This window comes from Anser anser (genome assembly GCF_964211835.1).
Source record: "Anser anser genome assembly, chromosome: 16".
NCBI classification, from domain to species: domain Eukaryota; kingdom Metazoa; phylum Chordata; class Aves; order Anseriformes; family Anatidae; genus Anser; species Anser anser.
In genome coordinates, this window is record NC_139737.1 from 17,292,525 (window position 1) to 17,308,409 (window position 15,885).

At 47.3% G+C, this 15,885-nt stretch overlaps 1 long non-coding RNA gene across 1 annotated transcript in view; it reads right to left on the bottom strand.

The window, feature by feature from the left end:
• Positions 1–2,213: 2,213 nt before the first annotated feature.
• LOC310882734 overlaps positions 2,214–15,885 on the bottom strand; it is a 54,239-nt gene continuing 40,567 nt past the window's right edge. Inside the window, exon 2 of the long non-coding RNA XR_014573120.1 lies at positions 2,214–15,877. This is a non-coding gene — a long non-coding RNA (uncharacterized lncRNA). The remainder of the gene's footprint in view (positions 15,878–15,885) is intronic.

Below are 15,885 nucleotides of genomic sequence, written 5' to 3' on the forward strand. Positions count from 1 at the left end.
TTAAGGGGATGCCGAATAGATTGGGGCTGGAAAATTGGTCAAAGAAGCTTAGGTTCATGGTCAGGATCATGGTGTGGGTTTGGTAGTGAGGGAGGTCTTATTTGATGGGGGGTTGGTTGTGGTGAAGGCTAGTAGTTTTGGTTGGATGAGGAGTGCTAGGGTTAATCAGGTTATAATTATGATTGAAAATCATGGTGCGGGGTTAAGCTGTGGCATATCATTAAGGAGGGGGAAGTCCCTCTTTGGCTAGCTTAAAAGGCTAGTGCTGTTGCATAGCTTCTTAATGATTAGGATGATGATAGAAGGGACGATCAGGCCTCGAAATGTGGGAGTGGGGTTGATTCTACTACAATGGGTATGTAGCTGTGATTAGCCCCGCAAATTTCTGAGCATTGTCCGTAAAAAATCCCAGGCCGGGTGGTAATGAATGAAGTTTGGTTTAGTCGGCCTGGGATTGCGTCTGTTTTAACTCCGAGCGTTGGGACTGCTCAGGAGTGGAGTACGTCTCCTGCAGTAATGATCACGCGGATGGGGGATTCTATTGGGATAACTACGCGGTGGTCAACTTCTAGCAGTCGGAAGTGGCCGTTGGGTAAGTCTGGGGTGGGCACTATGTAGGAGTCGAATGATAGGTCTTTGAAGTCTGTGTATTCGTAGCTTCAGTATCATTGGTGGCCGATGGCTTTTAGGGTGAGGTCTGGTTCGTCGATTTCGTCCATTATGTAGAGGATTTGTAGGGATGGGAGGGCGAGGAGTACCAGGACGATAGCAGGTAGGATTGTCCAGATCAGCTCTACTTCTTGGGCGTCTACAGCATTGGACGAGAGTTTTTCTGTTAGTATGTGGGCTAAAAGGTAGAGAACTAGGCTGCAGATAGCTAGGGCAACGATTAGGGCGTGGTCGTGGAATTCAGCGAGTTCTTCTATGATGGGTGATGAGGCGTCTTGGAATCCTAGTTGGGAGTGGTTGGCCACATGAGATGTACAGGATTTTTACCTGTGATTTAGTCTTGACAAGGCTATGTAATTGGTTTACTAACGTCTCATAAGAAAGAAGCATGAGCGGTTAACCTCCTGGGAGACCCAGAAAACTTCACCCCAGCAAACCCACTAGTAACCCCACCACACATCAAGCCAGAATGATACTTCCTATTCGCCTACGCCATCCTACGTTCAATCCCAAATAAACTAGGAGGCGTATTAGCACTGGCCGCCTCCGTACTGATCCTATTCCTAATCCCATTCCTGCACAAATCAAAACAACGAGCAATAACATTCCGACCACTCTCCCAGCTCCTATTCTGAGTACTAGTCGCCGACCTCCTCGTCCTAACATGAGTAGGAAGCCAACCCGTCGAACACCCATTCATCATCATCGGCCAACTCGCTTCAATCGCCTACTTCACTATCCTCCTATTTCTCCTCCCCGCCGCAAGCACCCTAGAAAACAAAATACTCAACTGCTAAATACTCTAATAGTTTATAAAAACATTGGTCTTGTAAACCAAAGATTGAAGACTTACCACTTCTTAGAGTACCCCAAACTCAGAAAAAAAGGACTCAAACCTTTATCTCCAGCTCCCAAAGCTGGCATTTTCAATAAACTATTCTCTGACCCTAACCCCTAAACCGCCCGAATAGCACCCCGCGACAACCCCCGCACAAGCTCCAATACAACAAACAAAGTCAACAACAGCCCCCAACCCGCCACTAAAAACATCCCTGCCCCATGTGAATAAAACATGGAAACTCCACTAAAATCCGACCGAACAACAAACACCCCAACATTATTCACAGTAGAAACCCCGAACTTCCAAGCCCCCATAAACCCCCCAAACACCAACCCCCCAAAAACAATTGCCACAAACGCTACTGCACATCCAATCACCCGTCAATCCCCCCAAGCCCCAGGGAAAGGCTCCGCTGCTAAAGCTACTGAATAAACAAACACCACCAGCATACCCCCCAAATACACCATAAACAGCACTAAAGCCACGAACGAAACCCCAAGGCCCAGCAACCACCCGCACCCCGCCACAGACGCTAACACCAAACCAACAACCCCATAATACGGCGAAGGATTCGACGCCACACCCAAAACACCCACCGCAAAGCAAATCCCTAAAAAAAACATAAAATAAGTCATTATTCCTGCCCGGACACTACCCGAGGCCTGCGGCTCGAAAAGCCGCCATTGTTCTCAACTACAGGAACTAACCGCAAGCCCCCAATAATTCTACCCCATCTATGCCATTATGCTTAACCCCCCCCCCCCTCCCCCCCCGAGGCGGGGGTATTTGGTTATGCATATTCGTGCATAAATTTATATACCCCATATACATACATACTATAGTACCAGTAATATACATTATATACGGACTATCTTATAAGCAGGTGCTAAACCCATACATGTACACGGCCATTAAACCCTTAAACACACTCCTACCAAACCACCCGGCATGAATGTTCTAGGACCATACCCCACAACACCCAATACAACTCCACTCAAGCGCATAACAAGACCCCATTTTAATGAATGCTCACAGGACATGCTCCAACAACAACTCTCCACCACATATCTCATGCAGTTCGTATCAGACGGATTTATTAATCGTACTCCTCACGTGAAATCAGCAACCCGTTGCACATAATGTCCGGTATGACTAGCTTCAGGCCCATACGTTCCCCCTAAACCCCTCGCCCTCCTCACATTTTTGCGCCTCTGGTTCCTCGGTCAGGGCCATCCATTGGGTTCACTCACCCCTCCTTGCCCTTCAAAGTGGCATCTGTGAGTACTTTCACCTTCTCAATGCGTAATCGCGGCATGTTCCAGCTTTTTGGCGCCTCTGGTTCCTCTTATTTTTTCCGGGGTTACCTCACAGGTGGCTATTCCCAGTGATCTCGGGGGTCCCACAATCTAAGCCTGGACACACCTGCCTCACGGCCTATCCTATATTTCAAGGGTCCCTCGATGAGACGGTTGGCGTATATGGGGAATCATCCTGACACTGATGCACTTTGACCACATTCAGTTAATGTTACCTCCACCCTCCGGGTTAAATGGGGCTATTGGATGAATGCTCGTTGGACATAGCACAAAACAACAAATCATTAAGCTCAACCCCTGCGCTTCACAAACTAAACCAGTAAACTTTCGCTAACCACCATGTAGCATAAACCTTCATCGCCCAATCCCAGCAAACTACCTCTAAAACTCCATTAATCATCCCTTCCATGACATCATCGGAACGATGTATATATACACACAAACACATACAAAATAACTTAAACTTATTAGAGAAACTCCAGTACTAAAAATAGTAAACACAAGCAATAATTTCATATACTTCACTCTCACTCACCACTCAACTATCAGCTAACCACACCCCCGTCCACATAGCTTAACACAAAGCATGGCACTGAAGTTGCCAAGATGGCATAAAACATGCCTGCGGACAAAAGACTTAGTCCTAACCTTACGGTTGGTTTTTGCTAAATATATACATGCAAGTATCCGCGCCCCAGTGTAAACGCCCTCGACCACCTACCCCCATACAGGCCTTGAGGAGCGGGTATCAGGCACACCCAAGTAGTAGCCCAAGACGCCTCGCTAAGCCACGCCCCCACGGGTATTCAGCAGTAATTAACATTAAGCAATGAGTGCAAACTTGACTTAGTTATAGCAACAGCCTAACTTCAAGGGTTGGTAAATCTTGTGCCAGCCACCGCGGTCATACAAGAAACCCAAATCAACCGTCCTATTGACACGGCGTAAAGAGTGGTAAAATGCCTATCCTAGCTAACTAAGATCAAAATGCAACTGAGCTGTCATAAGCCCAAGATGCACCTAAACACACCATTAAGATGATCTTAGGAACTAACGACTGATTTAAACCCACGAAAGCCAGGGCCCAAACTGGGATTAGATACCCCACTATGCCTGGCCCTAAATCTTGATACTTACTTTACCGAAGTATCCGCCAGAGAACTACGAGCACAAACGCTTAAAACTCTAAGGACTTGGCGGTGCCCCAAACCCACCTAGAGGAGCCTGTTCTACAATCGATAATCCCCGATTAACCCAACCACCCCTTGCCAACACAGCCTACATACCGCCGTCGCCAGCCCACCTCGAATGAGAGCACAACAGTGGACACAATAGCACCCCGCTAATAAGACAGGTCAAGGTATAGCCTATGGAGTGGAAGAAATGGGCTACATTCCCTATTCATAGGGCACACGGAAAGAAGCGTGAAACCACTTCTGGAAGGCGGATTTAGCAGTAAAGTGGGACAATAGAGCCTACTTTAAGCCGGCCCTGGGGCACGTACATACCGCCCGTCACCCTCCTCAAAAGCCACATCCCACATAACTAATACCATAAATACGCTGAAGATGAGGTAAGTCGTAACAAGGTAAGTGTACCGGAAGGTGTACTTAGAATATCAAGACGTAGCTATAACACCAAAGCACTCAGCTTACACCTGAAAGATATCTACTAGACCGGATCGTCTTGAAGCCCCCCCTCTAGCTCAACCACACAAATAGTACACCAAAACTAAAGAATTTACTAAACTAATTAAACTAAAGCATTTTACAGTCTTAGTATAGGCGATAGAAAAGACACTTAGACGCGATAGAGACCCCAGTACCGTAAGGGAAAGATGAAATAGCAGTGAAACAATCAAAGCGACAGACAGCAAAGATCAACCCTTGTACCTTTTGCATCATGGTTTAGCGAGAACAACCAAGCAAAGTGAACTAAAGTTTGCCCCCCCGAAACCCAAGCGAGCTACTTTCAAGCAGTTAAAGAGAGCGAACCCGTCTCTGTTGCAAAAGAGTGGGATGACTTGTCAGTAGAGGTGAAAAGCCAACCGAGCTGGGTGATAGCTGGTTACCTGTGAAACGAATCTAAGTTCCCCCTTAATCCTCCCTACCGGACATCCTGAACCCTAATGAGATGATTAAGAGCTATTTAATGGAGGGACAGCTCCATTAAAAAAGGACACAACCTCGACTAGCGGATAATTCTTACTACTGATCCTACCGTGGGCCCTAAAGCAGCCATCAAAAAAGAGTGCGTCAAAGCTCCACCACCTAAAAATACCAAAATAAGATGATTCCCTTATCACAAACAGGTCAACCTATGAATATAGGAGAATTAATGCTAAAATAAGTAACTCAGGGCCACACCCCTCTAACGGCGCAAGCTTACATAGAAACATTATTAACAGACCTAGACAGATACAAAAACCCCTACAAGACCACGTATTAACTAACCCTGTTAACCCGACTCAGGAGCGCCTATAAGAGCGATTAAAATCTGTGAAAGGAACTCGGCAAATTAATAAGGCCCGACTGTTTACCAAAAACATAGCCTTCAGCAAATTAAACAAGTATTGAAGGTGATGCCTGCCCGGTGACTTAGGTTTAACGGCCGCGGTATCCTAACCGTGCAAAGGTAGCGCAATCAATTGTCCCATAAATCGAGACTTGTATGAATGGCTAAACGAGGTCTTAACTGTCTCTCACAGATAATCAGTGAAATTGATCTCCCCGTGCAAAAGCGGGGATGTGAACATAAGACGAGAAGACCCTGTGGAACTTAAAAATCAACGACCACCGCGAATCCTCAATCAACCCCACTGGGGCCACTACCATCGCAGAGCCTGGTCGATATTTTTCGGTTGGGGCGACCTTGGAGGAGAACAAATCCTCCAAAAACAAGACCATACCTCTTTACCTAGAGCTACCCCTCAAAGTGCTAACAGTGACCAGACCCAATATAATTGATTAATGGACCAAGCTACCCCAGGGATAACAGCGCAATCCCCCTCAAGAGCCCATATCGACAGGGGGGTTTACGACCTCGATGTTGGATCAGGACATCCTAATGGTGCAGCCGCTATTAAGGGTTCGTTTGTTCAACGATTAACAGTCCTACGTGATCTGAGTTCAGACCGGAGCAATCCAGGTCGGTTTCTATCTATGACACACTCTCCCCAGTACGAAAGGACCGGGAAAGTGGGGCCAATACCACAAGCACGCCCCCCCCCCTCTAAGCAGTGAAACCAACTAAACCGTGAAGAGGGCCTTCCCCCACCACTTTCAATCCTAGAAAAGGACCAGCTAGAGTGGCAGAGCCCGGCAAGTGCAGAAGGCTTAAGCCCTTTCCCCAGAGGTTCAAATCCTCTCCCTAGCTTCACCCATGATTCAAATAACAACACTAAGCTGCCTCGTTATATCCCTCCTATACATCATCCCAATCCTGATTGCCGTAGCCTTCCTAACCCTAGTAGAACGGAAAATCCTAAGCTACATACAATCCCGCAAAGGCCCTAACGTTGTCGGGCCTTTTGGCCTACTTCAACCATTTGCGGACGGACTGAAACTATTTACCAAAGAGCCCATCCGACCCTCTACCTCTTCCCCACTTCTATTCATTCTGATACCAATACTAGCCCTTGTCCTAGCCCTCACCACTTGAGCACCACTACCACTCCCATTTCCCCTAGCAGATCTAAACCTCGGAGTTCTCTTCCTAATAGCCATGTCAAGCCTAGCCGTCTACTCAGTCCTATGATCAGGCTGAGCCTCGAACTCAAAATACGCACTAATCGGAGCCCTACGGGCAGTAGCACAGACCATTTCATACGAAGTGACACTGGCCATAATCCTGCTATCAATAATCATACTAAGCGGAAGCTACACACTCAGCTCCTTTGCCGTCGCACAGGAGCCTCTATACTTCATTTTCTCCTCATGACCCCTAGCAATAATATGATACGTATCCACCCTAGCAGAGACAAACCGAGCTCCTTTTGACCTCACAGAGGGTGAATCTGAGCTAGTCTCAGGGTTTAACGTTGAATACGCCGCAGGACCCTTCGCCTTATTCTTCCTAGCTGAATATGCGAACATTATGCTAATAAATACACTTACAGCCATCATATTCCTAAACCCAAGCGCCCTAGGGCCACCCACAGAACTATTCCCCGTCATCCTAGCCACAAAAGTCCTCCTACTATCTTCTGGTTTCTTATGGGTCCGAGCTTCATACCCACGATTCCGATATGACCAACTAATGCACCTACTATGAAAAAACTTCCTACCCCTCACACTAGCTCTGTGCCTCTGACACATCAGCATACCTATCTGCTATGCAGGCCTACCTCCTTACATAAGGAAATGTGCCTGAACTACAAAGGGTCACTATGATAAAGTGAACATAGAGGTATAACAGCCCTCTCATTTCCTGTTGACCTTAGAAAAGTAGGAATTGAACCCACACAAGAGAAATCAAAATTCTCCATACTTCCCTTATATTATTTTCTAGTAGAGTCAGCTAATCAAGCTATCGGGCCCATACCCCGAAAATGATGGTTTAACCCCCTCCTCTACTAATGAACCCTTACGCGACCCCAATCATAACCTTCAGCCTCATCTTGGGCACCACAATCACAATTTCCAGCAACCACTGAGTTCTGGCCTGGACAGGACTGGAGATCAACGCACTAGCCATCATTCCCCTAATTGCCAAATCCCACCACCCACGAGCAGTAGAAGCCGCAACGAAATACTTCCTAACCCAAGCAGCTGCTTCCGCCCTGGTCCTATTCTCTAGCATAACCAATGCCTGAGTCACCGGCCAATGAGACATCACACAAATAAACCACCCAACCTCCTGTCTACTACTGACAGCAGCAATCGCTATTAAACTGGGCCTAGTGCCATTTCACTTCTGATTCCCAGAAGTACTACAAGGATCGCCACTAATAACAGCCCTGCTACTCTCGACCCTCATAAAATTCCCCCCACTAACCCTGCTCCTACTAACATCCAAATCCCTCGACCCAGCTCTACTCACCGCCATGGCCCTAGCCTCAACAGCACTAGGAGGCTGAATAGGACTGAACCAAACACAAACACGCAAAATCCTAGCCTTCTCGTCCATCTCCCACTTAGGCTGAATCGCCATCATCCTAGTTTACAGCCCCAAATTGGCCTTACTTACCTTCTACCTATACTAGGATGGCCTCTAGCAGGATTTACTCACTGATTCCCACTACTCACTGGGTTTACCCTACACCAAACATGAGCAAAAGCCCACTTCGGGGTAATATTTACAGGAGTAAACCTAACGTTCTTCCCCCAGCACTTCCTAGGCCTAGCAGGAATACCCCGACGATACTCGGACTATCCCGACGCCTACACACTATGAAACACCATTTCCTCCATCGGCTCCCTAATCTCAATAGTAGCCGTAATCATACTAATATTCATCATCTGAGAAGCCTTTTCGGCCAAACGAAAAGTCCTACAACCAGAACTAACTACCACAAACGTTGAATGAATCCACGGCTGCCCTCCCCCATACCATACTTTCGAGGAACCGGCCTTCGTCCAAGTACAAGAAAGGAAGGAATCGAACCCTCACATGCTGGTTTCAAGCCAACTGCATTAACCGCTCATGCTTCTTTCTTATGAGACGTTAGTAAACCAATTACATAGCCTTGTCAAGACTAAATCACAGGTAAAAATCCTGTACATCTCATGTGGCCAACCACTCCCAACTAGGATTCCAAGACGCCTCATCACCCATCATAGAAGAACTCGTTGAATTCCACGACCACGCCCTAATCGTTGCCCTAGCTATCTGCAGCCTAGTTCTCTACCTTTTAGCCCACATACTAACAGAAAAAACTCTCGTCCAATGCTGTAGACGCCCAAGAAGTAGAGCTGATCTGGACAATCCTACCTGCTATCGTCCTGGTACTCCTCGCCCTCCCATCCCTACAAATCCTCTACATAATGGACGAAATCGACGAACCAGACCTCACCCTAAAAGCCATCGGCCACCAATGATACTGAAGCTACGAATACACAGACTTCAAAGACCTATCATTCGACTCCTACATAGTGCCCACCCCAGACTTACCCAACGGCCACTTCCGACTGCTAGAAGTTGACCACCGCGTAGTTATCCCAATAGAATCCCCCATCCGCGTGATCATTACTGCAGGAGACGTACTCCACTCCTGAGCAGTCCCAACGCTCGGAGTTAAAACAGACGCAATCCCAGGCCGACTAAACCAAACTTCATTCATTACCACCCGGCCTGGGATTTTTTACGGACAATGCTCAGAAATTTGCGGGGCTAATCACAGCTACATACCCATTGTAGTAGAATCAACCCCACTCCCACATTTCGAGGCCTGATCGTCCCTTCTATCATCATCCTAATCATTAAGAAGCTATGCAACAGCACTAGCCTTTTAAGCTAGCCAAAGAGGGACTTCCCCCTCCTTAATGATATGCCACAGCTTAACCCCGCACCATGATTTTCAATCATAATTATAACCTGATTAACCCTAGCACTCCTCATCCAACCAAAACTACTAGCCTTCACCACAACCAACCCCCCATCAAATAAGACCTCCCTCACTACCAAACCCACACCATGATCCTGACCATGAACCTAAGCTTCTTTGACCAATTTTCCAGCCCCAATCTATTTGGCATCCCCTTAATCCTACTATCCCTACTCTTCCCAGCCCTACTATTCCCGTCCCCAAACAACCGATGAATCAACAACCGCCTTTCTACTATCCAAACATGACTCCTTCACCTAATCACAAAACAACTAATAGTCCCACTCAACAAAAATGGCCACAAATGAGCCATAATATTTACATCCCTAATAATCATACTTCTTACAATCAACCTTCTAGGCCTCCTTCCATATACATTCACCCCAACCACCCAACTATCTATGAACATAGCCCTAGCCTTCCCACTATGGCTCGCCACACTACTAACAGGCCTACGAAACCAACCATCAGCCTCTTTAGCCCACCTATTACCCGAAGGTACCCCTACACCCCTAATCCCCGCACTAATCCTGATCGAAACAACCAGCCTACTAATCCGCCCCCTAGCCCTCGGAGTCCGCCTTACAGCCAACCTTACAGCAGGACACTTACTCATCCAACTCATCTCTACAGCCTCCATTGCATTAATACCCACCCTTCCTGCAGTATCCATCCTAACAATAATCATCCTACTACTCCTAACCATCCTAGAAGTAGCAGTAGCCATAATCCAGGCCTACGTCTTCGTGCTCCTTCTAAGCCTATACTTACAAGAAAACATCTAATGGCACACCAAGCACACTCATACCACATAGTTGACCCAAGCCCTTGACCAATCTTCGGGGCAGCCGCCGCCCTACTCACAACCTCAGGATTAATCATGTGATTCCACTACAACTCATCCATACTACTAACCCTAGGCCTCATCTCAATACTCCTAGTAATACTCCAATGATGACGAGACATTGTACGAGAAAGCACCTTCCAAGGCCATCACACTCCCACAGTCCAAAAAGGCCTACGATACGGCATAATCCTTTTCATCACATCCGAAGCATTCTTCTTCTTAGGGTTCTTCTGAGCGTTCTTCCACTCGCGCCTGGCCCCAACCCCAGAACTAGGAGGCCAATGACCCCCAACAGGAATTAAACCACTCAACCCGATAGAAGTCCCCCTACTAAACACAGCCATCCTACTAGCCTCAGGCGTTACCGTAACGTGAGCCCATCACAGCATCACAGAAGGAAACCGAAAACACGCCATCCACGCCCTAACCCTAACGATCCTCCTGGGATTCTACTTCACAGCCCTACAAGCAATAGAATACCACGAAGCCCCATTCTCAATCGCCGATAGCGTCTACGGATCTACCTTCTTCGTTGCCACTGGATTCCACGGACTCCACGTAATCATCGGATCCTCCTTCCTGACCGTCTGCCTCTTCCGACTGATCAAGTTCCACTTTACATCAGACCACCACTTCGGATTCGAGGCAGCAGCCTGATACTGACACTTCGTAGACGTCATCTGACTATTCCTCTACATAACCATCTACTGATGAGGATCTTGCTCTTCTAGTATATTAATTACAATTGACTTCCAATCTCTAGAATCTGGTATAAACCCAGAGGAGAGCAATGAACGCACTCATGTTCATATTCGCCCTATCATCAATCCTAAGCGCCGCCCTAACCGCATTAAACTTCTGACTCGCCCAAATAAACCCCGACTCAGAGAAACTCTCACCGTACGAATGTGGATTCGACCCACTTGGATCTGCTCGATTACCATTCTCAGTCCGATTCTTCCTCAGTAGCCATCCTGTTCGTCCTATTCGACCTAGAAATCGCCCTCCTACTCCCCCTGCCATGAGCCGTCCAACTCCAATCCCCCCTAATGACCCTCACCTGAACTGTAGTGATCCTCCTTCTCCTAACACTCGGACTGGCCTACGAGTGAATTCAAGGGGGCCTAGAATGAGCAGAATAACAGAAAGTTAGTCTAACCAAAAAGATAGCTGGTTTCGACCCAGCAGATTACAGCCAACCCTGTAACTTTCTTATGTCGCCCCTACATTTAAGCTTCTACTCAGCCTTCATTTTCAGCGGACTAGGACTAGCCTTCCACCGAACCCACCTAGTATCCGCCCTACTATGCCTTGAAAGCATAATATTATCGATATTCGTAGGCCTATCAATATGATCCATCGAAAACCAAGTCTCCTCATTCACCATGGTACCAATTCTCATGCTAACCTTCTCAGCATGTGAGGCGGGCACAGGCCTGGCCATCCTAGTAGCCTCCACCCGCACACATGGCTCCGACCATCTACACAACCTAAACCTCCTGCAATGCTAAAAATCATCCTACCCACAATCATACTTCTTCCAACAGCCCTGCTGTCTCCACCAAAATTTCTATGGACTAACACCACCTTATACAGCCTCCTAATCGCTGCCCTAAGCCTACAGTGATTAATCCCAACCTACTACCCCTACAAATTTTTATCCAACTGAACAGGAATTGACCAAATCTCATCCCCCCTCCTAGTACTATCCTGCTGACTACTCCCACTCATAATCATAGCAAGCCAAAACCACCTGCAACAAGAACCCCTACAACGCAAACGAATCTTTATCTCAACCTTAGTCGCAGTCCAGCCATTCATCCTACTAGCCTTTTCCACCACAGAACTAGCACTATTTTACATCTCATTTGAAGCAACCCTCATTCCCACCCTAATCTTAATCACCCGATGGGGGAACCAACCAGAACGCCTAAGCGCTGGCATCTACCTGCTATTCTACACGCCAGTAAGCTCTCTACCCCTGCTAATCACAATCATACACCTATACGTGAAAATTGGCACCCTGCACCTGCCAACCCTACAACTAACCCACCCAACCCTATCCACCTCATGGACAGGAATACTATCAGGTCTAGCACTGCTCATAGCATTCATAGTAAAAGCCCCACTATACGGCCTACACCTCTGACTGCCAAAAGCCCACGTAGAAGCACCCATCGCAGGCTCAATACTCCTCGCCGCCCTACTACTAAAGCTAGGAGGATACGGAATTATACGAGTCACTCTATTTATGGGCCCACTGTCCAACCTCCTGCACTACCCCTTCCTAACCCTGGCCCTATGAGGCGCCCTAATGACTAGCTCAATCTGCCTACGACAGACAGACCTAAAATCACTAATCGCTTATTCATCCGTTAGCCACATAGGCCTAGTTATCGCCGCAGGAATAATCCAAACCCACTGATCATTCTCAGGGGCAATGATCCTAATAATTTCCCATGGACTAACTTCCTCCATACTATTCTGCCTAGCCAACACAAACTATGAACGTACGCACAGCCGAATTCTACTACTCACACGAGGCCTACAACCTCTCCTACCACTCATAGCTACCTGATGATTGCTGGCCAATCTAACAAACATAGCCTTACCCCCAACAACAAACCTCATAGCAGAGCTAACCATTATAATCACCTTATTCAACTGATCTGCCTTCACGATCATCCTAACAGGAATCGCAACCCTACTAACCGCCTCCTACACCTTATTCATACTACTAATGACCCAACGAGGCTCAATCCCCTCCCACATCACATCTATGCAAAACTCAACCACGCGAGAACACCTGCTCATAACACTCCACATTATCCCAATATTCCTCCTAATCCTCAAACCCGAACTGATCTCCGGAATCCCCTCATGCAAGTATAGTTTAAACCAAACATTAGACTGTGATTCTAAGAATAGAAGTTCAAACCTTCTTACCTGCCGAGGGGAGGGTTTAACCAACAAGAGCTGCTAACTCTTACATCTGAGCCTAAAACCTCAGCCCCCTTACTTTTAAAGGATAACAGCAATCCACTGGTCTTAGGAACCACCCATCTTGGTGCAAATCCAAGTAAAAGTAGTGAACCCCACACTACTAATCAACTCCCTCACACTACTCACGCTGACAATCCTCCTAACCCCAATCATCCTGCCATTTCTATTTAAAAACTTTAAAAACACCCCACAAGCCACCACCCGCGCTGTTAAAACCGCATTCCTAATTAGCCTAGCCCCTACAACCGCATTCATCTACTCGGGAGTAGAATCTGTCACCTGCCACTGGGAGTGAAAATTCATTATAAACTTTAAAATCCCCCTGAGCCTAAAAATAGACCAATACTCAATAACATTTCTTCCAATCGCCCTATTTGTAACATGATCAATCCTACAATTCGCCATATGATACATGGCCTCAGAGCCATACGTAACAAAATTTTTCACCTACCTACTGACATTCCTAGTCGCCATACTCCTCCTAACAACCGCAAACAACATATTCCTCCTATTCGTAGGCTGGGAAGGAGTACGAATCATGTCCTTCCTTCTCATCGGCTGATGACAAGGCCGAGCAGATGCCAACACCGCCGCCCTACGAGCCGTAATCTACAACCGAATCGGAGACATCGGACTGATCCTGAGCATAGCATGACTAGCTTCAACATTCAACACCTGAGAGATCCAACAAGCCGTACACCCCCACCAAACCCCAATCCTCCCCCTCATAGGATTAATCCTCGCAGCCGCAGGAAAATCCGCCCAATTTGGACTCCACCCATGACTGCCCGCAGCAATAGAAGGCCCCACCCCAGTATCAGCCCTACTGCACTCCAGTACCATAGTAGTAGCCGGAATCTTCCTGCTCATCCGCATGCACCCCCTGCTAGCCACCAACCAGACAGCCCTAACTGCCTGCCTATGCCTAGGTGCTCTATCAACCCTATTCGCTGCCACATGCGCCCTAACCCAAAATGACATCAAAAAAATCATTGCTTTCTCAACATCCAGCCAACTAGGACTAATAATAGTCACTATCGGACTAAACCTCCCACAACTAGCCTTCCTACACATCTCAACCCATGCCTTCTTTAAAGCCATACTATTCCTATGCTCAGGGTCTATCATCCACAACCTAAACGGAGAACAAGATATCCGAAAGATAGGAGGCCTACAGAAAATACTCCCAGTCACTACTTCCTGCCTAACCATCGGAAACCTGGCGCTGATAGGAACCCCATTCCTAGCCGGATTCTACTCAAAAGACCTCATCATCGAAAGCTTAAACACATCATACCTAAATACTTGAGCCCTACTCCTAACCCTTATAGCCACAGCATTCACCGCAACCTACAGCATCCGCATAACCATCCTAGTCCAAGCTGGACAAACCCGAATCCCCCCAATAGTATCAATAAACGAAAACAACCCACTAATCACCGCCCCCCTAACCCGACTCGCCCTAGGCAGCATTACAGCAGGAATAATCATTACCTCTTTCATCACACCAACCAAAACCCCCCCAATAACCATACCCCTTATCACCAAAACTGCTGCCATCCTCATAACAATCCTAGGAATCATCCTAGCCCTAGAACTATCGAACATAACACACACCCTCACTCACCCCAAACCAAACCCCCTCATAAACTTCTCCTCTGCATTAGGGTACTTCAACCCCCTAGTACACCGATTCTTCTCCAAAAACCTACTAGAAAAGGGACAAAACATTGCCCTACACTTGATCGACCTCTCCTGACTCAAAAAAATAGGGCCAGAGGGCCTTGCTGAACTACAAGTAGCCGCAAGCAAAGCCGCAACCTCAATACACACAGGGCTAATTAAGGCCTACCTAGGATCCTTCGCCCTCTCCATCCTGGTAATAATCCTAATAACACACAGACTCACTAATGGCCCCTAACATCCGCAAATCCCATCCCCTACTAAAAATAATCAACAACTCCCTAATCGACCTACCCGCCCCCTCCAACATCTCTGCCTGATGAAACTTCGGCTCCCTTCTAGCCATCTGCTTAGCCACACAAATCCTAACAGGCCTGCTACTAGCCATACACTACACCGCAGACACTTCACTCGCCTTCTCCTCAGTAGCTCACACATGCCGAGACGTCCAGTACGGATGGCTCATCCGCAACCTCCACGCCAACGGTGCTTCGCTCTTCTTTATCTGCATCTACTTACACATCGGACGAGGCCTCTACTACGGCTCCTACCTATACAAAGAAACCTGAAACACAGGAGTAATCCTCCTACTCACCCTAATAGCAACTGCCTTCGTAGGGTATGTCCTACCATGAGGACAAATGTCATTCTGAGGGGCCACCGTAATCACCAACCTATTCTCAGCCATCCCGTACATTGGGCAAACTCTAGTAGAATGAGCCTGAGGAGGATTCTCAGTAGACAATCCAACCTTAACCCGATTCTTCGCCATCCACTTCCTACTGCCCTTCCTAATTGCAGGAATCACCCTAGTCCACCTAACCTTCCTACACGAATCAGGCTCAAATAACCCACTAGGAATCGTATCAGACTGCGACAAAATCCCATTCCACCCATACTTCTCCATTAAAGACAGCTTAGGGCTTACCCTAATAATCACCCCTCTAATAGCACTAGCCCTATTTTCACCGAACCTCCTGGT